General features: G+C 42.4%; 1 long non-coding RNA gene across 3 annotated transcripts in view; it reads right to left on the bottom strand.

The window, feature by feature from the left end:
- Positions 1-1,808: 1,808 nt before the first annotated feature.
- Positions 1,809-26,443, bottom strand: part of LOC129484867 (uncharacterized) — a 37,890-nt gene continuing 13,255 nt past the window's right edge. Inside the window, exons 2-4 of one of the 3 annotated variants that reach the window (XR_010121405.1) lie at positions 6,187-6,415; positions 5,384-5,620; positions 1,809-4,154 (exon numbers count right to left, since the gene is read on the bottom strand). This is a non-coding gene — a long non-coding RNA (uncharacterized lncRNA). Of the gene's footprint in view, positions 4,155-4,763; positions 5,621-6,186; positions 6,416-26,443 lie in introns of those variants that run through there. The other 2 variants (XR_010121404.1, XR_008658552.2) reach the window with 2 other exon arrangements.

Raw genomic sequence — 26,443 nt, 5'->3', positions numbered from 1 at the left:
TAAACTTATTGGATTAATCAGGAAAAATGTTGTGGGCAGAAAGGCATTTGACCAAATTTTTCACACCCTTATAGATAAGACTGAATGATAATACAATCAGGTGTGTTCACATTTGGTTGAAAAACTGTAGCCCAGGAGTATTAATTGATTAATTCCCCTACAAGTGCTCAAAGACTCTGTCCTTGGTCCTACCTTTAACAAAGCTCTTATCAATTATTTGGACAAAGAGAGGCATCACATGTATTAAGACCTGAGAATGACATTGAGCGAGATAATTTAATCGGTGATCAAATTGAAAGAACTGAAAGATCTATGTAAGTTGATATAATGGGTCACAACCAACAAGAAAAATAATGGAGATAGATATAAAGTCCTTCTAAGACCAAGAAACACATTTGCAAGGATATAAAATGAGTGACATCTGAACAAGTTTATTTAAACAAACAAAAAACTCAGGGTCTAGTTGCTTCAAGGTCAAAAGAAACCTACTCACTGCTCCAAGCCCACAGTGCAGTTGGAGGCTGCAGTCACTGCAGATGGTGTCCAGAGCAAAGGAGGCGAAGGCTCCCCTCTGCTGTGACTGTAACTTCCAGCTTGTGGTGGTGGGCTGCAGAGGGCCTTCGCAGATTTGGCAGTGGCAGCCTCTAGAGTAGAATTTTAAATGGGAAAATTTTACTTTTATATACCTTGATTTAATGCATATTTAGCATTTGTTATTTTGCATTTAAAAACAAAGAAAGAAAAAATCTGAAGCAAAACATGTTAGTTGAGGATGTAGAATTTGGAGTCTATCAGATAAGAGTGTTCAAATTTCAATTTAGCTCTTTAGCTGTGGGAGCTGGGGCAGGTCATATCACTTCTCTGGCCCTTGGTCTTCTCATCCCAAATACTGGGAAGATAGTGACACCATAAATTTCCCTCAAGAGTTTATCTAAAAGACATGTCTAAAGCACCTGGCACATAATCAACATCTCACTCCAACCATAATCACAGAAGGACCCTGGACTAAGGGTCTGGAAAAGGGAAGAGAGATCCTGAGAAGGAAACAATAACTGCTTGAGAGGTTGAAGTATTTGAAAGTTTATTATGGGGAAGGAGAATAACTTTTTTTTGGTATTGCTCCAACAGGCATAATTGAAATCAACAGGTAGAAATTCTTGTGGTGGAAATGCCTTTCCACTCAGCACAAGGAAGGATGTCTCAACTCAGGCCACTCATAAAAAGTGGTGAGTGCCCCATGGCTGGAGGTTTTACGGTGGAGGTTGTACAACCACCTGCCAGAGATGATATTCAAGGAGGTCTTACCCTGGGAGCCTGGCTAGATTGGTGTTCTGAAACTAGACTGATCATCAGAAACACAAGGAGAGCTTTTCCAAATGCAAGTTCCGTGGCCACACACAGCCCTAATGAATCAGAATGGCTGTGGGGGCAAGAATATGGATTTTCTAAAAGTTCACCAAGAGACTCTGATGAAAAGCCAGGCTTGGAAACCACGGGGTTATAACCCTTCTGTTGCCTTGAGTTTGAGAATGTACAACTTGACATATGTTGAGCTGAATTTTGAACAGTAAAGTAGAGTCAACTAGGACCAGGGTGTCTTTGAAGGAAACAGGAAAGGAGAAAGAGTGTGAATAAATGAGTTACCCCATCCCTGCAACAACCCAGGCATGGCTGGGGTACAAAGACTCCTTGTCCAGGCAACGATGTGAACCCATGGGGACCCTGCTGCCCTCTGACAAGGAAACCCTTGGATATATGTCAACTTTCTGCAAACCACCAGCATAAATTTTCTTTAAAACCAAAGTCACAAATAATCTGTCCCCCCGCCCCGCCCCCGCAACAGAAGCATATGACCCATTCATTCTGTTTTCATGTAAGCTCGGTCTTAGATAAAACAGGAGACAGAGAGAGAGATGTCAAGATGTTAAAGCCAAAGAAGGAAACAGAGGAGAGGTGCAGTCTTTGTTACTTTTTAATTGGAAAAAGATCTTATTTCAGACAGCAAGACATTTAAGAATGCCATTAATTGTTTGTTGCTGTCACCAATGAGAAAAAGGTGAACCGGTAGGAAGCAGACTTCTAAAATTAGCTATCTTTAAAAGTTGAGGAGTCCTTACTTCTAGCAGAGGCAGGTTACTGTATTAAATACTAATAAAGTATCAGTTAACAACGACTTCTCTAGTCCTCTTAACTAGTTAACCTCTTAGTTCTAATAAGATACTGCTTTATTGTCAGGGCACAGTTTCCTAACCTTCGTGCAGAGGACATTTAAGGAATCTGAGAATGCAAATATGCACCCAATAGGTGTAGCCGGATAAATTGGTCTCAAGCATATTTTTTAATTGCTGTTTTTGAAATTTATGTAGATATTATTGAAATTAAAATACGTATTTAAAAAGCAATACTGAATTCACAGCAGCTTTTCATCGGCACACACTGTCCCAATCAATGGGTACCGAAGTACAAGTAGTATCACCTGGGCATGCATGACCCTTTTCCTGCTGGAAAGAGTGAAAGCTAAGCTCAATAGCTTAGGAAGGGCCTATTTGTGTTCTTTTTCCTCCCATGCGCACTACAAATAGCTTTTCCTTAGTTCATATTGAGCTGGCTTTTCAGGAGCAGACAGGAAATGAGATGGGAGTGCAGGGACAGACTGGGAGAAAAGAGCAATGATTTAGCTGCTCTTCTCATTGTGTGGGAGAGGTCTACTTCTCACCTATGAAAATCTTCATACATTTTTTTTCCTGCAAACAGAGTCCTCCGGGGCTGCCAACATCAGTGAAATAAAGTGTAATTTAGTTTATCTTGAAAACAAAACAATCCAAAACCCACTGCTATTATAAAAACTGAAGAATTATTGAGAGCAGGGATTCCCTGAATTATTCACTGTTTCAAAAAGCAATTATTGATTTTCTACAATGTGCAAGGTTTGTAAACTGCCCTCAAGCAGTTTACGAAATAGTAGGGATGCCACCAAAAAGAAATGGGGAAAAAATTTTATGCATGCTCAAAAGTTGGACGCAGTAATTTATTAGTTTATATTAAATTAAATTTTGTACAATCTGTAAACCTTTTTTAAATGATGAAATTCGGTGCTGGCAAGTTGTTGAAAATGTACACCCACACCCTGCTGGTAGCAGTGTAAATTGGTACAATCTTTTACCAAAGCAATTTGATACTGCATTCAAGAACCTTAAAATGTTCACACCCCTTGATCCAGTAACTTAAATGAAATTTATTTTAAGAAAATAAGTCAAGGCCGGGTGCGGTGGCTCATGCCTGTAATCCCAGTACTTTGGGAGGCCAAGGTGGGTGGATCACGAGGTCAGGAATTCAAGACCAGCCTGACCAACACGGTGAAACCCCATCTTTATTAAAAATAGAAAAATTAGCTGGGCATGGTGGCAGGCGCCTGTAATCCTAGCTACTCGGGAGGCTGAGATAGGAGAATCGTCTGAACGCGGGAGGCGGAGGTTGCAGTGAGACGAGATTGTGGTATTGCACTCCAGCCTGGGCGACAGGGCGAGACTCCGTCTCAAAAAAAAAAAAAAAAAGAAAAGAAGTCAAAGGAAATTAAAAGTTATATGCAGAAATATTTTTATTATGTACAATTTCTAATATTGAAAACTTTGCAGTCAAAAGGCTTAATAGAGAAATATCAAAATAAATTATAGTAAGGCTATTCAATCAAAACTATGTAGTCATTAAAATGTCAATAATGAACCATAGAAACATAACAAATGCTGAAGATAACGAAAATGCAGAGTATAAAATTATATCTATGCCTTAACTGTAGTTGAATAAACATATATTCCCTATATTACCAAAGAATAAGAACTTACCAGAAACATGGAAAAATCCAAACTATTTTATTTGTGACTCAAACTTATAGGTGAGTTTTATCTGTTTTTGTCTTAGAGTATACCTACATGATTATAAAGCTTGGTGCATAAAAAACATCTGAGCATGAGTGCAAAAAGGATTATTATTGAGCTCACCTGTTATCACCAACTCCTGATCCAAATGTATCTCTCCCTGGCTTATGAAGTTATTCTTCAACTTACCCTCAGGTGAAGGGAGAAAACTGAACTTATAGTACGAGATACAGCAGTACTAGGACTTTCATGCAGGTAAGACTGTTTCTCCTTTCCAGTCTAGAATGAGATGGAAAGAAAGGAATGATGACTAAACAGGGTCTGACACTGGTAAAGCTGGGAAATTGGCTGCTTCGTGTGTGCCTCACAAAAACCCTCTGAAATGGTGTTCTTCACTTAGAAGAAAACATGCCCACAAGGGTTATGTGGTTTGCCCAAGGACACACAGTTAGTTGGTAATGGAGCCAGTTTTCAAATCCTGGGCAGATCTGATTCTGAAAGCCTCCTCATTCTACTCTACATCCCCTCCCAAGCAAGTATGGGAGAAGATGAAGGCACATTGTTTATGATATGGGTCAAGTCAGTTTGCACCAAAGTCTTTAACTCATTTGGCCCTTGAGGTTTCAGGCCACTGTTTGAAATCCTGATGGTATGTTAGAATCATCTGGGGATGTATTGAAAATTTTTTTGATGCCTGGGCCTTACCTCCAGAGATTTTGATTTAATTGGTCTTGGGCGTAGCTAAGACAAGGATAAGACGTAAAACTCTCCAAGGATAGGATGGCTCAATCAGGGCTGAAAACCACTGGTTTAGGCCCTTTGCATTTCCAACCTCTATCCTATAAACCTTTCAACTGGTCCCATAATGGGAGTTAAAACAACACTCCATTCACTCTTTTAATTTTTTATTGTGATAAAATAGGCATTACATAAAACTAACTTTTCTTTTCTTTTTTTTTGAGACACAGACTCACTTTGTCACCCAGGCTGGAGTACAGTGACACAATCTTAGCTCACTGCAGTCTCCGCCTTCCAGATTCAAGTGATTCTCCTGCCTCAGCCTCCTGAGTAGCTGGGACTACAGGCATGTGCCACCACACCCAGCCAATTTTTGTATTTTTAGTAGAGACGGGGTTTCACCATGTTGACCAGGCTGGTCTTGAACTCCTGACCTCAGGTGATTCGTCTGCCTCAGCCTCCCAAAGTGCTGGGATTACAGGTGTAAGCCACCGTGCCCAGCCAAAACTGACCATTTTAAAGTGTACAATTCAGTGGTACTAAGTACATTCACAATGTTGTGCAACCATCACCACTATCTGGTTCCAGAACTTTTTTTTTAATCACAATGGGAAAAACACAATTAGTCACTCCTCATTCCTCCCCTTCCCTCAGTTCCTGGCAACCAATAATCTGCTTTCTGTCTCTATGAATTTGCGTATTCTGGTCATATGATATAATCACACAATATGTGGCCTTTTGTAGATGGCTTCTTTAGGTGAGGATCGTACTTTTTTTTCCAACCTGAAGCAGAATGGATAGCATAATGTTTTCAACGTTCATCCAGTTGTAGGTGTATTAAGACTTCATTCCTTTTTATGGGTGAATAATATTCCTTGTATGGATATACCATGATTTGTTTATTCATTCATCAGTTGATGGACATTTAAGTGGTTTCCACATTTGAATTCCGTTCACTCTTCTTTCAAATCTGAGGTTCCTCAGGACACATCTTTAAAAAAGAAGAACTAGAGAGAAAGAGTTTTATAAGTTAACAATGAGACTGTAGAGTGAACCTGTGATTCCAAAGTGTGATCTCCCAACCAGCAGCACCCATATTACTTGGGGACTTGTTACAAACGCATATCCTTAGGCCCCACCACAGACCTACTGAAGGCACAAACTCTGGGGATGGGGCCCAGCACTCTGTGTTTTCATAGCCCTCCAGGTGACTCAGACCCAGGCTGAAGTTTAAGAACCACTGGTGTTGGCCGGTCACGGTGGCTCATGCCTGTAATCCGAGCACTTTGGGAGGTCAAGGCGGGAGGATCACCTGAGGTCAGGAGTTCGAGACCAGCCTGGCCAACATGGTAAAACCCCGTCTCTACTAAAAATACAAAATTAGCCAGGCATGGTGGCACATGCCTATAATCCCAGCTACTCGGGAGGCTGAGGCAGGAGAATCGCTTGAACCTGGGAGGCAGAGGTTGTGGTGAGCCGAGATCACACCATTGCACTCCAGCCTGGGCAACAAGAGAGAAACTCCATCTCAAAAAAAAAAAAAAAAAAAAAAAGAACCACTGGCATAACCAACACTAGCACGGGGCTCCAGCTCAAGACGCTTCTGTGGCTTTAGCTCAGGCTGAGTCCGCCCACACTGCAAACCAAGCACCTCTGGAGCACAGCAATCTCCAGCCCTGGGCAGCTTCCCTGGTAGTGCAGTCATAATACTCTCATCTGCAGTATCCAGGATGTTAGTGTCACTGAATTCAGCTGGTGCATGAGACGAGGTTGACACGACACCCTCAAGTGATCACAGCTCTCTGTAATAAACAAACACATGTTGTAAGAAAATAGTCTTAATTAGAGAGCTGCATCCTAGCAGTTTACATTGTTGAGTGTCTTACACGCAGAGAACCGCAATCAACTTGTTCACTTCAGAACCGCTACCAGAAGACAATTGGCAGGGTCTCCATCGTCTGGTTTCTGCTTCTCCTTCTGGCCTGGTGAAGATCCTGCTCTTCCCAGCCAGCCTGTATTACTCCTACTCACTCCTCCAAGCCAGTGGGTCACGTGTCGGGCCACCTGCCTGCCTCTGCTCAAGTGGTTTCTCCTCCCTGTGATACCCTCCTAGTCTCTCCCCGCTCATCACACCCTCCATCCCTCATACTCAATCCACCTTCACCTCTCTCATGAGAGCCCAATGGGGCCATCCCTGCCATCAGCCATCTCCTCTTCTTTGCCCTTATTTTTGGTACCACCATTCTTTTCTTGATCATACTGTTTGGGCATCTCTTGTTTGGGGTCATTTTTGTTATATTGTTATTTGGTCCTTACTTTTTTAGGCTTAATTCCTATCAACTATTCTGTAAGCTTCAATACACATATTGTAGTAGTGGGAGAATGCTATTTGAAGCCATGACTGTGGCCACTTTTAAGTAATAGGACATACATTCTCCTATAGGGAAGAAATAATACCATGAGCCTTGATGGGACTTGGTGAGAAATGCAAGCTCTGGGTATAGCCTGGGAAGTAACAAAGAAAAATGAAGAACAAGCTGTGTTGTGCTCTGGTGGGAAGTAACCAGAATTTGGGGATTGCAGCAAGCTGTTAATTGAGTAGACAGCCACTCCTGGAGAAGAGCAAAGCCCAAGAAGGTAATGGCAAGGCAAGGCCTTAAGGGGACATGGCAAGTGGTTTGGCTAAAGGGCAGAACATTAGGGCTTCTGCAATTGCCCCATGATGCTGTGCTCCAATTCCTTGGCATTCAGCCAAATGCAGCCTAAGGTAGAAAGGACAGAGAAACTGGGGCCCTCTAGAGCAGGGTGACACGTCATGGAAAGGGCAGTCACTGCCAGGATGCTGCAACCCTGGACCAGGAGTCTGTGAGTCCTCAGAGACAGTCTCAGGACATCTTGAGGAGGACTCGGCTTTCACAGAAGAAGAGTGGGACTCTGCTCGTTAGTCTTGGTACACAAGAAGAGGAGCCCAGAAGACTGGATGGCTTAGAGTCCTGCTGTGTCAGAATTATAAGTATGCAATGTCTACCATGCAGAAATAGCACAATACTGTATTTGCTTTTCTGGAAAATTCTGCTGGGATGGTGATTATGGGGTGGAGAAGACTTTGGAAGTGTTTTTTGTCTGACAGTTTGGGGGTCCAATATACTAGGCAAGAATCACAATAAAAGAGATGTGCAGTAAGTATCCTATGGGTACTCTCTCTCTATATATATATATATATATAATTATTTTTTGTTTTTGAGACAGAGTCTTGCTCTGTCGCTCAGGCTGAAGTGTGGTGGTGCAATCTTGGCTCACTGCAACCTCCACCTCCCGGGTTCAAGCGATTCTCCTGCCTCAGCCTCCCGAGTAGCTGGGACTACAGGCACCCACCGCCACACCCAGTTAATTTTTGTATTTTTAGTAGAGATGGGGTTTTGCCATGCTGACCAGGCTGGTCTCGAACTCCTGGCCTCAAGTGATCTGCCCACCTCGGCCTCCCAAAGTGCTGGGATTACAGGTATGAACCACTGTGCCTGGCCCTATTCATTTTTTTTTTTTTTTAAATAGCCAGAACAGAAACTTAACTGCCTTAAAGAATTTTTCCGATTAAAATTATGGCAGCCCTGATACATGAACTGTGGGTTCTCAATCATCCATTTGTCTGTGCACTGGAGTGGACTGGAGCTTACTTTCTAGGTGCACTTTGGCCTTGCTTCCCTATTTGCCTACCCCCTTTTCCGAACCCAGGTCATGGATCACCTTCAGCTCAAGCCAGAGCCCACACTGGGATCCTGAGCGGAAGTGTGTCGGTCCTATCCCATCTCGGCCCACAGGTAAAGCATACGGCTCCACAGTAACTAGCCCTCCAGAATGCTGGCCCCTCAGGAACTCATCAGGATTCACACATTTCCTTAAACTCACTGGTGCCCAAGATTTGTCAAAGGCTCAGCTGTCAAGGACAGCCTTTATGAAGGACTATCACAGGGATATTTGGTCCTAACCAGTTACCAGAGAGGGCAGTGGCACAGGCTCCAGAGCCAGCCTGCCAGCCTGCCTGCCTGCCTGGGTTTGAACGCTGCTTAGGGATCATGAGCTCAGTGACCTTGGGAAGCTTTCTTAGCTTTTCTGGGCCTCAGTTTACTCATCTGTAAAATGGGGATGACCATATTACAATCTCACATGGGTGTTGTAAGACTTAAGCGAGGTGATCCATGCAGAGGGCTCAGAGCTCTCACTGGCCCTCCTGACGCTCAGTAAGCACTCGCTGTTGTTGCTCGTGGTTAAATCACAGCCCCTGCAAACACTGTGCCTGGACTCTATGACGCTGGCTCTCAGGAATGGTTTCTATTGGCTGATGCTGTGGCTTGTTGCCATTAGCCTCTATTAAAGGGAAGCCGGCGGCACTTATCACTGGGTTTATTCTGAAGAAGTTGTTGCAAACAGTTTATAACGTTGCACAGTGCCCTTCTCAGAAGGCCTCTAAAGAGCTCTTTCTGAGTGGTTGCCTCTCCTGAACCCACTGTTTTCCTCTTGTGAACATCGTGAGTGATTTAATAATCAGGTTTCTCTCATCACACTGGCCCTGACAAAGTGCGTATGACTTCATAGCCGGTATTTTTGTATGGACCTCATTCTTAGCTCTATTTTATGATCCCACCCCTTGATTTCTTTCTGTTAAATCATTCTATGCCTTGTAATAATAATAATTATCCACTGAGCACCTCTGTGGTCCAGGCTAGTGCTAGAACTTTACATGAACTGGTATTAATGTCTACCCTAATTCTACTGGGAAGACATCATTCCCACATTAGAGGCAGAAAAATCCAGTGCCAGAAAGATGCTGGCACTTGTCCATGGTTCCTGGGAAGGAGAGAAGGAGAGCTGGGATTGCAGCCACACTGTCACACACACACCTAACTGAGGCACTCTTCCAGTATGTGAAGCATTTCTGTATCCTGTCATAAATGCTTTGGGGAGCAAGGCAAGATATAAATAAATAAATTACACTTTAAATGATGTCTCCCCTTGCTAGTTCTCTTACTTAACAAGTGGGACTATGGTTGTGGTATCGATGCTCCAAGCCCCAAGAGGGTCCCAGGACACCATGACCAATGGCCCTGGGGTAAAATGAGGAAGAGCACAGGAAGCAGTAAAAGCACACATGAATTCTGCTCCTGGTGCCAGAAACATGATTTTGTTGATCACAGGGCTGCCGCCTTCTGTCCCCCAAACACTGGCCTCCCTTACTCCCCTCCAGGCCCCAGAAGCAGTATCAGGACTGATGGGGTTTAGGGAGCACCTCAAGCACAGCTCTGCACCCTGCACCATGCCACTAGTTACCCCAGATGGGTTATGTCATCCCACTTGGTCCTCAGGGTACTTCCTATGTGAAGTGCTGGATGTGGAGATGTCTCCACATGTGCCTGGAGGAGGTAGCAAAGAAGACCCAGGCTCTGGAATCTCCTGCCTACACTGGAATCCAGGATTCCTTCCTCTCTCCCTGCCTCAGTCTCCTTTTTATAAGAATATTAATACTAAAACCCCCTCCTAGGAAGATGGTGGAATGTACCAGTTAAGAGCACAGAGCGAGACTCCATCTCAAAAAAAAAAACCAAACAAACAAAAAAATAAAACGAAACAAAAAAGAGCACAGAGCCATATGATCAGTTTGAATCCAGACTCTGACACTAGCTGAATATAACCCTGAGCAAGTGATTTAACCTTTCTGAGCCCACATTTAACCTTTCTGTAAAATGTAGGTAATGGTAATTACTACTTCAGAGGAGTATGAAAGAATAAAATTGGTTGAGGTATACAAAATAATTTAAACTATGCCTGGCACATAGTAGGCACCGTTTTATGTGTTGGCTGTTACTGTTATTATACATGCAAAATGCTTCTAGTGATCGTCAATTGATGTTAGCTATTATCTCCCCCCACAGTTATGAACACAACTGCGAGCAGCGCCCTGGAAAATCTTGGTCTTGTCCAGCATATGCAAAGGGCAGGAATTCCGTGAGGAGCTCTTTGCATGAGAAACTGAATGCAAATCCTCCCAGCCCTTCCATCCTTGCCGAAGCAAGAAGAGAGGAAAAGAGTGAGTACAAACCACCTTAGACGCAGCTGAGCTGCGTTTCTCAGCTCCTTAAGACAAAGAGGGCTTCATCCTTTGAATTTCAAATAAAATAAATTCCCAAGCTTAACTCTAAGCTGCATGTAGACAAATTAGCTCTGAGGCCTAATCACTGAGGATGTGTTTCTTAAGTGAATTCACATGAACAAATAGGAAACATTCTTCTTCCTTTTCTAAGTAACTCAGCCTGGGAACAAGAAGTTGACAGAAGTGGGGATGAGCCTGTGTGTGCACATGGAGCCTGGAGCTCCCAGGTAGAGGCCAATGCTCCCCTTCCCCTCTGCCCACTCTTTATAGCCGCTTTTCTGCTCTTTGCCCTCCTGAATCATTTTCTCTTATTGTCATATTTTCAGACACTGAAAAAACTACCTTGGCAAATTCGAGATGAAGTCAGAAATAGACTAAAAGGCGTTTATTAAGAAGCATTTCTAAAGGGAGAAAAACAAATTACAGAAGCAGAAGCTGTGGCTGAACAAGAAGAGATTTGGAGGCTTCAGGTAAACAAACAAGCATGATAGATAAAAACACAAATAGGAGATAGGACCTGAGAATCATGAAGTATTACATTTATTACTTAACCTTCATTAAATGTTCACTGCATCAAGCATACATGCATCTCATTTAATCTCTGGAGGAAAAAGGGTAGCTATAATGATCTTTATCATTTTACAGATGGGGAAACTAAAGTATATAGAGGTTTAGGGATTTCCTGGCTTATGACTGTGCCCCTTGTGAATCAGGAAAGATTGGAGAAGATTCAGAAAAGATCCAAAAAAATAAAGAAGGGATCTAAAACCCAAGATTTTTGACCAGGCATGGTAGCTCACACTGGTAATTCCAGCACTTTGGGAGGCTGAGACAGGCAGATTGCCTGAGATCAGGAGTTTGAGACCAGCCATGGCCAACATGGTGAAACCTGTTTCTACGAAAAAAATAGAAAAATTATCCAGGTGTGGTGGTGCGTGCCTGTAGTCCCAGCTACTCAGGAGGCTGAGGCAGGACAGTCGCTTGAACCTGGGAGACGGAGGTTGCAATGGGCTAAGATAGCACCACTGCACTCTAGCCTGGGTGACAGAGTAAGACTCCATCTCAAAAATAAATAAATACAATAAAATTCAAGACTTTTATGAAGAGTTCTGTTAAACGTCCTAGAATTGTTTAGCACAGTGCAAAAAGAACTGAGGATGGGAGGGGGAACAAAAGACTTTATTCCCTAGTCTCCCTGGCAACTACCCTATGTGCCAGCCAATAAGCTGTAAGCAAAGGATTGTGTGGCACTTCCAGTGAGTCTCCTTAAAAGAGAAGAGGCAAGCCTTTCTTCTGTCCCTTCCTCCTGCCTAGAATGCAGATGTAATGGCTGGAACTCTAGCAGTCATTTTGGACCTTGAGATGACCTTGCGAAAAGGAGCCATACCTTAGGACGTGGAGCATCAAGTTAAATGTCTGGGTCCATGACATAGTGGAGCCACATACCATCCCTGGACTGCCTATCTCCAGATTTCTTTTATATGGCGGAGAAATACACTTCTATCTTGTCATAGCCACTACTACAGCATACAGAGTAAACTTAATCCTAACAGATGGACCCAGGCTTCTGCTGACAAGCATCTTGCAACAACAAAGGAAGCCAGACTTAGAATAAAGCTGATACCACTGTAGCAGAGCAGAAACAAAAAACCCAGGTATTTCCATACATCTTGAAACTGCTGAGTCAAGCTTCTCCTGAAGCTGACATTTTCATGAGACTTTCCAGTTACATGAACCAATAAATTCACTTCATTTTTTAAGCTAGTTTGAGTTGGCAGTTTTGCTACTTGCAAGTGAAAGCATCATAGTTGACATGGCATTTCATTTCCAATGAAAGCAGTATAAACAGAAGTATATTTAAGTGCATCTGGGCTTTCCTTAGATTGTAGTCATTAAATGCATACATAAGGTCTGAATGATTTTTTAAAATTACAATTATGCACCACGTAACGTTTCAATCAGTGATAGGCCACATAGACAACAGTGGTCCCATAAGATTATAATACCATATTTTGACTGTAACATTTCTATGTTTACATGTTTAGATACATAAATATTTAACATTGTGTTACAGTTGCTACAGTATTCAGTACAGTAATATGCTGTACAGATTTGTATCCTAGGTGGGTAGTAGGCATCTAGGTTCGTGTAGGTACACTCTATGATGTTTGCTCAGTGATGGAATCACCTAAAGACACATTTCTCAGAACATATCTCCATTGTTAAGTGACATTACTGTACTTAAAATTTATTGAGTCCCTAGTATGTGCCAGGTATTTGACACAAATTATCACTCATCTAGGCAACTGTACTGAATGGCAGAAATTGCTATTCCCATTTTACAAATGAAGAAACTGAGGCTCAGGGGTTTACATAAGTTGCCCAAGGTGATATAACTAGTAAGGACACAGCTAGGAGTAAAACCCAGGCTTGCAGAGGTCCTACAGACATAATCTTTGCATTACACAGAGCCCTGGCCACAACTACCTCCTAGTCCTAATGTTCTGCAAGTCTTGCTTTTTAAGCTCTGCTTCTGTTTTGGTTTTTGTTTGTTTTTTGGGTTTTTTTTAGACAGAGTCTTGCTCTATTGCCCAGGCTGGAGTGCAGTGGCATGATCTCAGCTCACTGCAACTTCCACCACCCAGGTTCAAGTGACTCCCGTGCCTCAGCCTCCCAAGTAGCTGGGATTACAGCTGCACACCGCTATGCCTGGCTAATTTTTGTATTTTTAGTAGACACAGGTTTCACCATGTTGGTTAGGCTGGTCTTAAACTCCTGACTTCAAGTGATCCACTTGCCTTGGCCTCCCAAAGTGCTGGCATTACAGGTGTGAGCCACTGTGCCTAGCTTGTTTTAGGTTTTTGTTTTGTTTTGTTTTGTTTGCATTTTTTTGTAGAGATGGGGTCTCACTACATTGCCCAGGCTGGTGTCAAACCCCTCCCACTTTAGCCTCTCAAAGGGCTGGGATTACAGGTGGGAGCCACTGCATCCAGCCTTAAGCTTTGCTTTTGGAAACTTTGCAGCTTGGCCAATTTGGAAGAACATTTATATCAGTCTCACCAAAAAAAATGGACCTGCAGTTGGGTGACTCAGCTATGTTCATGGTCAGAGACACAAATGTCCCCTCTTTCTTGCCCACACTTGCTCTCTCTCAGAGCTCTTTGGCTGTCTCTGAGGAATGGCTCATTTGGGTACCTTGACCATTTCTTCCTCTTGGAGATGGTACATACTGTCAAGGACACATATATTAGATATTGGATCCGGCCCATGTTCGTCTTAACAAATTATACTGTCTCACTAGTGTTTGTTCTTCTACTGCTGGGCTAAGTGTTTGAATTTCACTTTCATTTAAGATTTAAGGCTGGATGTTATACTCCAAAATCATTCCTGGCCTTTATTGATTAGCACTGATATAGTGCATCCAAACTGAAGATATTTGACACCCAAGTCACACTGGGTTTTCAGGCCCTGTTTTTCATCTATGAATAAGCACGCTGAAAGAGTTTTGTTTAATATTATTGAAGTTGAAGCATGTCATGTTCATTTACTGATATGTAATTCATTATGAGCAAATGCTGACTCTATATGTGAAGTCACACGAGGTGTACTCCCTCTGATTCTATGCTATTTAGAAATGATCCCTTCTGTGGCTGGGCATGGTGGCTCATGCCTGTAATCCCAGCATTTTGGGAGGCCGAGGTGGGTGGATCACAAGGTCAGGAGATCAAGACCATCCTGGCTAACACGGTGAAATCCCATCTCTACTAAAAAATACAAAAAATTAGCTGGGCGTGGTGGCGGGCGCCTGTAGTCCCAGCTATTCAGGAGGCTGAGGCAGGAGAATGGCATGAACCCAGGAGGCGGAGCTTGCAGTGAGCCAAGATCACGCCATTGCACTCCAGCCTGGGCAACAGAGCGAGACTCCATCTCAAAAAAAAAAAAAAAACAAAGAAAAGAAATGATCCCTTCTGCTAAGTATTTTTGAATATTTCAAAATACAAAAAATTAACCACAGATAAATAAAATAAAAATGTTTGCTCTTTACCAAATTGCCATATTCCATCTTATTTGGATAAGTCATCAATACTTCACAATCATCCATGCCAGATGCCAGTGAAAGTGGTGTGGATGGGGTATATAAATAGCAGTCATTAATACTTCTTAGAATGCTAATGACATTTTATCTTCCCAGATAGGTCAGAGTGAATACATAAGTCACCAAAGCACAGTTTGTCATAGAATTCTGACATAAAACACTATCCAAGCAAGTTTCCCAAATAAACAAATTATCTGGAGTGTTTACTACTCCCATGATCCACTTAAGAGCTTCATGAGTAGCCAATAGGAAACAGCAATGGGGATCTTTCTGCACCCAGGAAATTGGTATTTGCCAATAAGAATGAGAGCAACTTAAAAGGGAGAAATTCTGTGCTAAATATAATTTCTACAACATCTAACAGAGCACCGTCAGAGGAGTGTATATTCAAGAGAATGAGAAGACAAGCTACAGACTGGGAGAAAATGTTTACAAAAGACATCTGATGAAGAACTGTTACCTAACATATACAGAGAACTCTTAAAAACTCAACAATAAGAATATGAACAACCCAGTTGAAAAACTGGCAAAAGATCTGAATAGACACCTCATAAAAAAAGACATAGTTTATTGTCACCTAATTCGGCCCCTGGTGCTTTCGGGGGTGAAGACTCTGTGTGAGTTCCTTGGTTACAGAGTCTTTGTATGGTGGCTTTCTCAGCTGCTGGTTGTAGCAGCAATGTGCTCACTGTCTCCTGTGGGGTTAGAACGGCAGAGGTCTCTCAAAGCTTATCTTGTTCTCCAGTGGCGTGCACTTTTTAATTTCTTCCCTAGCACTTTATTTACTGGGTTGAACAGGTTGAGCTTCCAGCCAGAAGGGGAGGTGTCCACAGGTAAAAACCGATTGTGGTGGCCGGGCACAATGGCTCACAACTGTAATCCCAGCACTTTGGGTGGCTGAGGTATGCAGATTGCTTGAGCTCAGAAGTTCGAGACCAGCCTAGGCAACATGGTGAAACCCTGTCTCTACCAAAAGTACAAAAATTAGTCAGGCATGGTAGTACAGACCTGTAATCCCAGCTACTTGGGAGGCAGAGGTTGCAGTGAACTGAGACTGCACCACTGCACGCCAGCCTGGGTGACAGAGTGAGGCCCTGTCTCAAAAAAAAAAAAAAAACTGTGGCTAAAGCAAAGTGGATAAATGCAATACCCAATGATGGGTAGAGGTCCCAGCCCTCACAGAGGCAGCTGAGGGAGCTCTCAGTGAAACGCACTGAGGTCTTCTCAGAAGGAAGTGAGGGACACCTCAGCTCCCCTGAAAGTGATCCGCCTCCTAGTCACACTCCTGACCCAGTGTCCCAGCTATTCAGATCAGACAGACACCTCTTTTAATCTGCAGGAAGGCTGATGTTCCATGCTGAGATGGACTATGACTCTACCGCTCATGCAAGCCTGCACCTGAAGGGCACGCCGCCTGTGGAGAGGCAGCCCCGCTGAAGTGTTCAGGAAAGGCTATCTACAGGTGCACCCCATGGAGCACTACTCAGGCATAAAAAAGAATAAAATAATGTCTTTTGCAGCAACTTGGATGGAGCTGGAGGCCATTTATTCTAAGTGAAGTAACTCAGAAATGGAAAGCCAAATACCATATGTTCTCACTTATAATTAGGGGCTATGCTACGGCTATGCAAAGGTATACACAGTGGTGTAATGAACTCTGGAGACTCAGAAGGAGGTAAGGGGGAGGCGGGAGAGCAATGAGAAACTACATATTGGGTACACTACTTGGGTGACAGGTACACTAAAATCTCAGATTTCACCACTATACATTTCATCCATTTAACCAAAAACCAATTGAACCCCAAAAACTATTGAAATAAAATATATATATATATATAAAGATATATAGCTAGCAAAAAAGCATATAAAAATGTTCCATAGCATATGTCATTAGGGAAATGCAAATTAAAACAATGAGATACCCCTACGCACCTATTAGAATGGCCAAAATCCAAAACACCAACAATGGCAAATGCTGGCAAGGATGTGGAGCAACAGGAACCCTCACTGATTGCTGTGCAGATGCAAAATGGCACAGTCACTTTGGAAGACAGATTGGCGATTTGTCACAAAAATAAATAGATTCTTACCATATGATCCAGCAAGCATGCTCCTTGATGTTTACCCAAAAGAGTTGAAAACTTATGTCCATACAAAAACCTGGATGTGGAGGTTCATAGCAGCTTTATTCATAACTGCCAAAACTTGGAAGCAACCAAGATGTCCTTCAGTAGGTGAACAGGTAAGTAACCTGCCATACATCCAGACAATGGAATATTATGCAGCTCTAAAAAGAAATGAGCTGTCAAGCTACAGAAAGACATGCAGGAAACTTAAGTGTATATTGCTAAGTGAAAAAGCCAGTTGGAAAGGACTACATACTGTTAATTTCAACTTTGCAACATTTTGGAAATGGCAAAACCATGGAGAAGGTAAAACAAAACAAAAAAAAAAGGTTGCCAGGGATTAGAAGGGTGGGAGGAATGCCTAGGTGGAACACAAACTATTTGTAGGGCAGTAAACTACTCTGTATGATACTATAATGGTGGATACATGTCATTATAAATGTGTCCAAACCCACTGAATGTACAACACCAAGAGTGAGTCCTAATATAAATGGTGGACTTTGGGGGAAGGTGTCAGTGTTGCTTCATCAACTCTAACAAATGTACCACCTCTGGTGGGGGATGTTGTTAGTTGGGAGGCTATGCAAGTGGGTGGGTATATGAGAAATCTCTGTACTATCTGCTCAATTTTGCTGTGAACCTAAATCTGCTCTAAAATACAAAGTCTATTTTTAAAAGCATATGTTCAATAAACTCAATTAATATATTTAATGAACTACTTGTACGTGAAATGATAACTTAAGTTGTACATATGGCAATTTCAAAGCCTCTACACATTTGGTTAAAACGGTTATTATCCAAAGACCTTAAAAACAACTATATGCAACTCAGCTCTACTATTCTGCCCATGGAAAAATGCCACCCCCGGGTCAAATAATCAACCACAACCAAATTAATTTTGCCAAGTAATGGCAAAGGCTCAATCAGCGCCAACTCCAACTAGAAATGCCACCTTATGCCTCCATTGTCCTGGAAGGTGGTCTGAGAGGCTCTGAAAAGCAGAAAGTAATGTGTCTCCACTGAATGCAGTCATGGAAATAGACCAAAGAAGTTTCTGTAATCCTGGAAACAAAGCCAGACATATCATTTCAGTATAAAGGGCAGATTCTAAACAGCCCAAACACTATCAAACACCATTATCAATGCCACACCTATAGAGTTCACAAGACACACACCATTTGTGGGAGGTGTAGCAGGAAAGTCCTTATGAAAAGATCAGTGCCTCTCGTCTGAAATTAAAGACATAAATGTGGGAGAACACCTTATGCAAACAATTTCTCTTCTAGAGATTAGAAAGGCATTTTCTTGCTGGTCAGAAAGATGCTACACAACTACTGTCAGCTAAAAGACTTAAAAAAAAACCACATAGGGAAAATAATTTTACCATGCCTCAAGAGTTCTGAGAAGTTCATGAACATCAAAATAAAAAGAGTACATAGTTTATGCATCAGGGTATGCACTGGAGTTTGGAAGTTCAAATTTAAAAAAAAAAAAAACAAAAAACCATACAGTCCAGCTCCCAATCTGAAGCTCTACCAAGATCTAAACTTTTAATCTTGGATTCTTTGAAGGACCTTGAAAGGCATTTAGTCCAACCTGCTACCCAATGCAAAAATCTCTTCTAAAACATATTTGATAGTCACGCTGCTTAGAGAGAATTTGCTATTTTCTAAAACTCCCCATTCCAATGTTGGATTGGCCTGTTGGGATGTCTTTGCTTACTGTTAGCAAAACGTCCTTCCATCTAACTCCTAAACTCTGGGCCACACCCTTGCTTCTAGAACTAGAGACTAAGAATGATCCTTCTTCCTGGCTCTAGCATTTACCAGCTGTGTGACCTTCAGCAAGTTACTGAACTCCCTTGTGCCTCAGCTGTATCTACTGAAAGGGAGATAACAGTACCTGCCTCCTAGGGTTGAGGTGAGAATGAAATATTAGCACAGTGCCTGGCTTCTGTTGAGCACCCAATAATTATTAGCTAGTATTATCATTAGCTATTGTATACAACAACCCTTCTGATAACTATGAAATGGCAACTTCTTTATTAGGCTTGCAAGGAATAGACATTCTCAGATTACCTTCAATCAGTGATTGTCATCCTTTCTGCGGAATGCTAGAATTTGGGGTTACATACTTGAAGGCTTAAAATGGTATCCACAGTTAATCCTGGGATTCCTCTGGTCCCCATCCACATCACTGCTATTTGAGTGTATCTTTACTTCCCTAATAGCCTCTGTCTTTGAAACCCAGAAGGTCTTTTTTCTTTGGCATTAGATTGTCATCAGGTTCCACCTCTGCTCCCTAAACTCTGACCTGCAGCAGGCTAGACTCTGACTCTATCCCACATCATGCAGTGCTCAATTAGCAATCTAGCTTTCTAGAACTGTGTAACAACAGAAATGCTCCCCAAAAAAGTCTTACACATTGCAGCTCATTTGGGAAGCATTTAAGGCAATAAAATAAACCATCACATATCCATTGAAAAGCACTGCCTTAAGTAATAGGGTTTATTTGGGGCCACCCTGACAAACAGAGGGATCTGGAATCTCAACCTCAAAGCCAGACTGCATGGAGACTAGAGCTGGTTCAGGAGCTGGAAGGTTGCTTAGGATACAATGTGGCTCTAACAACTGGGTTATACCAGTAAATAAAATTGCCATCTGTTGAGCTCTTAATATGGGCCGGGCACTATGCCAAGCATTTTACAAGTGTTAGCTATCTTTTTAAAAAAAAAAAAAAAAAAAACCTGTTTAAATTGTGGAATAAAATACTCTTAGAGTGTTCAAAACAAATGTACAGTATAATGAACAATCACAAAGCAAACACTTGTGTAACTACCTGCTCTGTCAAGAAACAGAAAATGCTCAAGCACTGCAGAGTCCTCTCGCTCTGAGCACTCCCTTCAGGCCCCAGGGCCCCTCCCTTCCTAGATGTAACCACTACTCTGATGTTTGTGATCATTGTTTCCTTACTTTTTTTTATAGTTTCCTCAACAGTCTATGCTATATAATATCAATATATAACTATATTATATAATTTATAGTTTAGTTTTGCTTATTTTTGAATTCTGAAGTAAAATCATACATATTCTTTTGTTCAACATTGTGTTTATAAGATTCATATTGTTCTCTGTAGCACAGTTAATTCCCTCTCAGTGCTGTATAGTACTCCATTATGTGAATATATCACAATCTATTTACTCATTCTACAGTTGATGGATATTTGCATTGTTTCTGAGGCCACAATGGCAATAAAATTATGGACATGCTTGTATGTGTGTATATGTATATACACATACATATACATATGTATATATGTATATACACATACATATACATATGTATATATGTATATACACATACATATACATATGTATATATGTATATACACATACATATACATATGTATATATGTATATACACATACATATACATATATACACATACATATATGTATATACACATACATATACGTATACGTATACATATCTACACATACATACACATACACGTATATGTATACATGGTATATGTCAAAAGTTCCTCTTATATACATACACCCAAGAACAAAATTACTGGGTTGTGTACTGTGCATGTTTTTAGTTTTATTCGATAATGCCAATGTGTTTTCCAAAATGGTTATACTAACCTACATTCCATCAGCAGCATATAGATTGCCTGTTGTACTGTATCCTCACCAACAGTTGGTATCATCCAATTTTTCATATATGCCCCTCTGATGAGAGTATAAAATATTTAATTGGAGTTTTAATGTCTGGTCTTTTAAACTTTAAATACATTGAATCATACTTCATGCATTCATCTCTATCTTGCTTCTTTTGCTCAACGTTGTGTTCATAAGATCCGTCCACATTGTTGCATGTGGAATCTCACCGTGTTTCTCTTTATTAATGACATTGGTCATCTTTTCATTTTTTTGACCATTTTACTATCCTCTTTTGTTAAGTGTCTGTTCAAGTATTTTGCCTGTTTATCTGCTGGGCTGCCTGCCTTTTTCTTACTGATTTGTAAGAGACTTTTGTTTTTTTAAAAAAGTCTGGAGACCAGTTCTCTGGTGGTTTTGTGTTGTAAATACCTTCTTTGGTATTCATGCACATCTCTTTAAAGCTCACAACAACTCCAAGAAATAAATACTTTAATGTCTATGAACAGAACAGTCTTAGAGAAGTTGGGTGGCTTGTTCAAGGTCACTGAGCTTGTTAGCACAAGAGGTGAGAAATCAAACTCAGATCTGCTCAGCTTGAAAGCCTGGCTCTTAAGCACTCAGCCATACTGGGAACAGAGGTCATCCATTCCTCTCTAGCACTCTATGGGTCTTCAGCCCCTTCTCCTGCACCTGCTTCTCTCTTCTCTCCTTGTTTCCTTGTGACTTTAACTTATGACTTCCATTTCCTGACCTCTCTTTGTGTGGCCTTTCTTCTGACTCCCCAGCTCCAAACATTGTCACTCACTTGGGTTCTCCTTCAAACTCCATGAAGGACATCTCATCAGCTCCATTTGGCACTGTCCCCTTCATGGGCAGGCTTTCACCCCAGACCATGTCATGGCCATGGCTCAGGTACTTTCCCACTCCAATCGGCTGTGGCCAGGGTGGCAGAATCCCATGGTCAGCCTGCCTTTGATGGAGCTATGGGCGTGACAGACAAGGGTGCAAAGGCTGCTCTCTAAAGCAGGTATCTCCTCTGGATCTTCACTTTTTTGGCCAATCATCACCTCCTCCTTTGACATCTCATCATCCCAATGATAACTCCCATTCCATCTTTCCTCCAGGACACTGCCTTCTTCCTCAGTCCCCACCTAAGCCCACTCAGGCATCAGCTTCCATCAGTTCTGTGGCCTAAAAAACTGTTAAATGTAGCCACTCCTCTCCATGGCCAGCCCACCTGAGTCCAGGCTACCATCGTCTCTCACCTGGACTCCCAAAATAGCTACCCCAGGTGCTCTTCACATCTACTTTTCCATCTTCCCAGTCCATTCCCTGTAAGGCAGCCAGAGGCACCTGTTCAAAATGCCTACCTCATCATGTCAGATTGCATGAAATTCCCTTTGGCTTCTCCCTTCTCTTGGGATAAGGACCAAAACCCTCTAAATGAATCGCAAGGCCCTGCAAGGTCTGGCCGTGCCTCCCTCTTCACTCCCCACCTGGCTCTCTGCTCTCTGCCCCTAGGGGATCTGTTCAATACTGCTGATACACCAGGTTCCCTCTACCACAGGACCTTTGCACTGTCTACGCTGCCTGGAATGTTGAGGCTGCAAGAAAACATGTGGTCTCATCTGCACTCTCATTGAGGTACATCCTGAATGGTAAGAAACGTGGTACCTATCATTTAAATTTTCCATACCTTTTGACACAGTATTTCCACTTCTTTTTTTTTTCTTTTTTTGCAAGACAGAGTCTCGCTCTGTGGCCCAGGCTGGAGTGCAGTGGCTTGATCTCGGCTCACCGCAACCTCCACCTCCTGGGTCCAGGCAATTCTCCTGCCTCTGCCTCCCGAGTAGCTGGGATTGCAGGTACACGCCACCATGCCCAGCTAATTTTTATACTTTTAGTAGAGACGGGATTTTGCCCTGTTGGCTAGGCTGGTCTCAAACTCCTGATCTCAGGTGATCCGCCCATCTCACCCTCCCAAAGTGCTGGGATTACAGATGTCATAGTGAGCCAGTGTGAGCCACCACGCCCAGCCAGTATTCCCACTTCTCTGAATCTGTCCTTTAGAAATATGACCACGGGCTATATAAAAAGGTATGTAGAACAATTGTTTGCAAATCCTTATAATAGTGAAAATGGAAACAGTACACATATCTGTCAACAAGATACTAGTCAAATAAACTATAATACATCCACAGCATGAAATACTATTCAGACATTAAAAAGAATGAGGTAGATTTCCTTGTGTTCATGTGAGAGGATATCCCAGATATATGGAGCTAAAAAACAAAATTCAGAAGTGTATGATTCCCCTTTTATGCTTTAAAAGTACACTGCATGTATATTTTCAAAAGCTGCAAAAATATGCACAAACTGGTTGACAGTGGCTATGTCTGGGGAGGGACGATGAGTTAACAGGGCATATTTTTTTCTATGTTATGTATTTCAGTAATATCTGATATTGCTATTTTATTACTATAATTTTTAATCTGAAAAAATCTAATACAGTGAAAAAGATATGTGCATAATTAAATCTGCCATGTCTATCTTCTCCCTAGAATGTTAGCTCTATGAAGTCATCAAATGTTTCTATCGTATTCACTGTTATTTACCCCAAAGCCTAGTCAGTGCCCAGCACATAATATGTGCTCATTAAACATTAATTGAATGAATAAACAAATAATGAGCTGTTTCTGTGACCCCATAAAATACGATACCCACTCAGTCCTCCACAAACAGACCCCTGGCTACTTCCTCCCTGGAGTTGTACTCCATAGTTTAAAAAAGTTGTAAAAGTGCTTGACTTTTTTATGGCAGTCACATCATGCTATGTGCTGATACTCAGCTTCAGGGACTTCACATCAGTACCGCACTCAAGTCAGGTTCCCATTCTTAACTTAGGCAAATACTTTTTCTCAAACCCAAGTCCTGACTTCACAATTTGTCCCTGTTGAAGTTCATTGTTTTGTTCATGCCTGTCAAGGTATTTTGAAACTCAACCCCTGACTCTAACCCAATACACATCCTACCAGCTTTATATTGCCTGCACATTTATGATGCATTATGTTTTCTTCCAATTTAATTATAAAAAATGAAAATTGTACAGGGCAGAGCCTACGACAGAATCCCACAGCCCTCCCTGAGCAATGATCTCCCTATTGACTTAGAGGGGTCTGGGCCTTCTGTTTGCTTCTCACACTCATAGGAAGCTCATTCCCACCTTGGAGCCTCTGTGCTTGCCACTCATTCCACTTGGAATGCTCTCCCTCCAGATGGTAGCTTCTCCGTGATCTTCAGGACTCAGCTCCAAGGCTTTCTCACCAGAAAGGGCTTCCTACTACCTAGTCTAAAAGGATCCCCGTCCCCCATTCCACATTACCCTGTTTTGTTTTCTTTAAGGCACTTGTCAATCGCTAAAGTTGCCTTGTTCATATTTTTCATTTACCTATTTATTACCTGCTCCTTCCTCCTACCCCAGTGTCAGTGGGGATATCGTCTGCCTTAGCCACTGCTCCAGTGCCTGGAGCACTGTAGTCAGTCAGTATTTCCCATGTGACTGAATAATAGACAAAGTTGGTCAAATACCTTGACACCTACTTGCACTGTCTTCTAGACCCATGTCTCCATTTTACCTGCAAGGATGGTCCTGGGACTACTGTATAACACATTTTCTTCAAGTTTGGAGGAGCCAATAAACACAAATTTATTCTCTCATAGTTCTGGAGGCCAGAAGTCCCACACCTGTTTCAGTGGGCCAAAATCAAGGTGCCAAAAGACCTCACTCCTCCAGCAGCTCTGCAGGGAGAATCTGTTCTCCACCTCTTCCAGTTCCGGCTGGCTGCGGTGTTCCTCGGTGTGTAGCTGCCTCACTCCAATCTCCATCACTAGCATCTTTAAATCTTTCCTGCTCCATCTTTACATCGCCTTTTCCTCTGCGTGTGTCATTATTTCTCTGTCTCCTTCTTATATAAGAATACATTTAATGGCATTTAGGGCCTAACTGACTAATCCAGGATAATCTCTCCAACTCAAGATCCTTAACTTAACCACGTCTACAAAGCCTTTACCAAATAAGGTAACATTCATAGGTTTCAAGTATTAGGACCTGATAGCTTCAGGGGCCACTATTCAGCCCAAAGAGGTTATTACTCATTTTGTGAAATGCCTTTGGAAAACTGAGACATACGATGTGTCCAGATTTCTCTTTTCCACCTCTCGGGTAGGGCCTGCCACAAAGGAGAGCTCTGTAAATGCTTCTTGAACGAGTAGATGAATAGAAGATGTTGTTCCACTCTACCATTCCCCGCCCCAGCCCTCAAAAAGAGGAAAGAATGGGTCTATGACTCCTTTAGCATAACTGGTTTCCCCAGTTCACAGACCCTTGAGAAGTTGCGGGGTTTCAGAAATGGGGAAGCTCTTCATAACTGGTGGCCATCTGACACACTGCCAATACCTCTTGGGAGGCATACAGAATTACTGAATGAGCAACAAGACTAAAATTATTTACAAATGAGCTTTGCCCACTACAGAGGGTGTGGGCTTTGCTCACATTTGATTTCTCTCTCTCCCCAGCACTCTGAAGAGGGTTGTATTGTAGCCAAATTAGTTCTTTGGCTACTGAACAGGAGGATGGGAGAGGGAGACCAAATGGCACTGGATAGACAGGAGGAAATTAGTTTATCTTCTCCAAATAGAAGGGACCCCTGATGCACTTCATATAAAAGTACAGCATCTTGGGAGGAGGCCAATCAAACCCCTAACAGGGTCATTTCATAATAAAAACTATTCTCAAGCCCCTGGTCTGGACCCCAGAGTTGGATCAGAAACCTGGTTCTCTGCTGTCGGAACAGGTTTTTCTACAGTTAGCATATTTATTGCTCTTTCATAATTCCTTATCAAAACCAAACATTTACTCCTTGGTGCTCATCCCCAAGACACTCCACCCATGACGGAGTTCTCTTGAGGTATCAGATAATGGGGTTTGGCACCCTGAGACTGCACCTGGGGTAGATCCCAGGGTCCCCACTGCGAGCGCAGGGGGCAAGGCTCTGAAAGCTGAGGGCCGAGGTGAGTCGCCCTATCTCAGCATCATGGTGGCGCTGTAACAGTGCTCAAGACCTCCCCTCTCTCAGTCCACAAGAAAAGGGACTCTGATGGAAGCAGGGGTGAGGCTGAGGACAACTAAGTGGACTACTATAAGGTAGTCTACCTTATAATAGACTATAAGATGGACAGAAAGAGGAGATTCTCTTCTCTCCCTACCCCTGGTGTAAGCAATGAGAAGGCCAAACAGGCATAGTAAAGAGCCAAGGGCAAAGAAGGATGCTCAAGTCTACCTTCGAAGACAAAGAAGAGGTTTTTGAGATTTACACATGGTTCAAGCCAGCACACCAGCATAGGAGCCCAGATGCAAACTCAGGCACAATGGTCCTAGCTAGAGCGGGATGTGCACTTGTGGGGCACGCCCTCCTGACCATGGTGTAATAACTCTGCTGTGAAGCCTGGGGACGCCATTCCATGGAGAGCTGCTTGCTTTGGGGGAGCTACAACAGGCTGTAGCATTTTCTTGACTATGTATTAGAATCCTGGGTTGGTGCCACAGTTTTCTGGAAAACACATCAGTGCAATTATAAAGCACATCAATGGGACAATATGATATATTCAGCAACATTCTCAACAAACTAGTCCCTTTGACTCCCATTATAGCCTTCTATTATACAAATAGAGGCACGTGTGTTTTGTGGTTGAGGAGAAGAATGCTCATCACTAGTTCTTACTTGCAGTGACTTATCTG

The sequence above is a fragment of the Symphalangus syndactylus genome, chromosome 6, assembly GCF_028878055.3.
Source record: "Symphalangus syndactylus isolate Jambi chromosome 6, NHGRI_mSymSyn1-v2.1_pri, whole genome shotgun sequence".
NCBI lineage: Eukaryota > Metazoa > Chordata > Mammalia > Primates > Hylobatidae > Symphalangus > Symphalangus syndactylus.
The sequence above is the reverse complement of the archived record's forward strand: the minus strand, read 5'-3'. Positions and strand labels throughout refer to the sequence as shown.